Raw genomic sequence first — 487 nt, forward strand, 5'->3', positions numbered from 1 at the left:
AGCCTACATAACAATTAAAATGGAGACTGAATTTACACTACTTATATCTGTAATGACATCTATAGGTACATTTGTATATTATAAGTACACCTTTATTCTGTTTCTTAAGTTGAAATGGGACATTTGGAAAGGGTCAATTCGTTGTTTTCCTATTTGTTAATGGCCTTTTGCACATCCGCACAATCCATCACATTTTGCTGATTAGTTTAAAGTGTCATTGACTTTAGTTTCTGTACCGGCTGTGTGTTTTGCGCAAAGGTATTCTGTTATGTATTATGTTAACATGTATCAGTTACACAGAATGTAAATTTTGCATGACATTTTATAGAACTGAATGAATAGTTAAAGCAAACCTTTCAGTATTTATGTCAGATTATGGTAATGACACAGCTGTGGACACCATGATGTTTCATGCATTTTTAGAGACTTCCCCCACAGATTAAATGTTCTATGGGAACAAAGATGACATTGAATTTGAGAATGACAT

Source organism: Sinocyclocheilus anshuiensis, unplaced genomic scaffold (assembly GCF_001515605.1).
Source record: "Sinocyclocheilus anshuiensis isolate Anshui unplaced genomic scaffold, SAMN03320099.WGS_v1.1 scaffold70, whole genome shotgun sequence".
Taxonomy (NCBI): Eukaryota; Metazoa; Chordata; class Actinopteri; order Cypriniformes; family Cyprinidae; genus Sinocyclocheilus; species Sinocyclocheilus anshuiensis.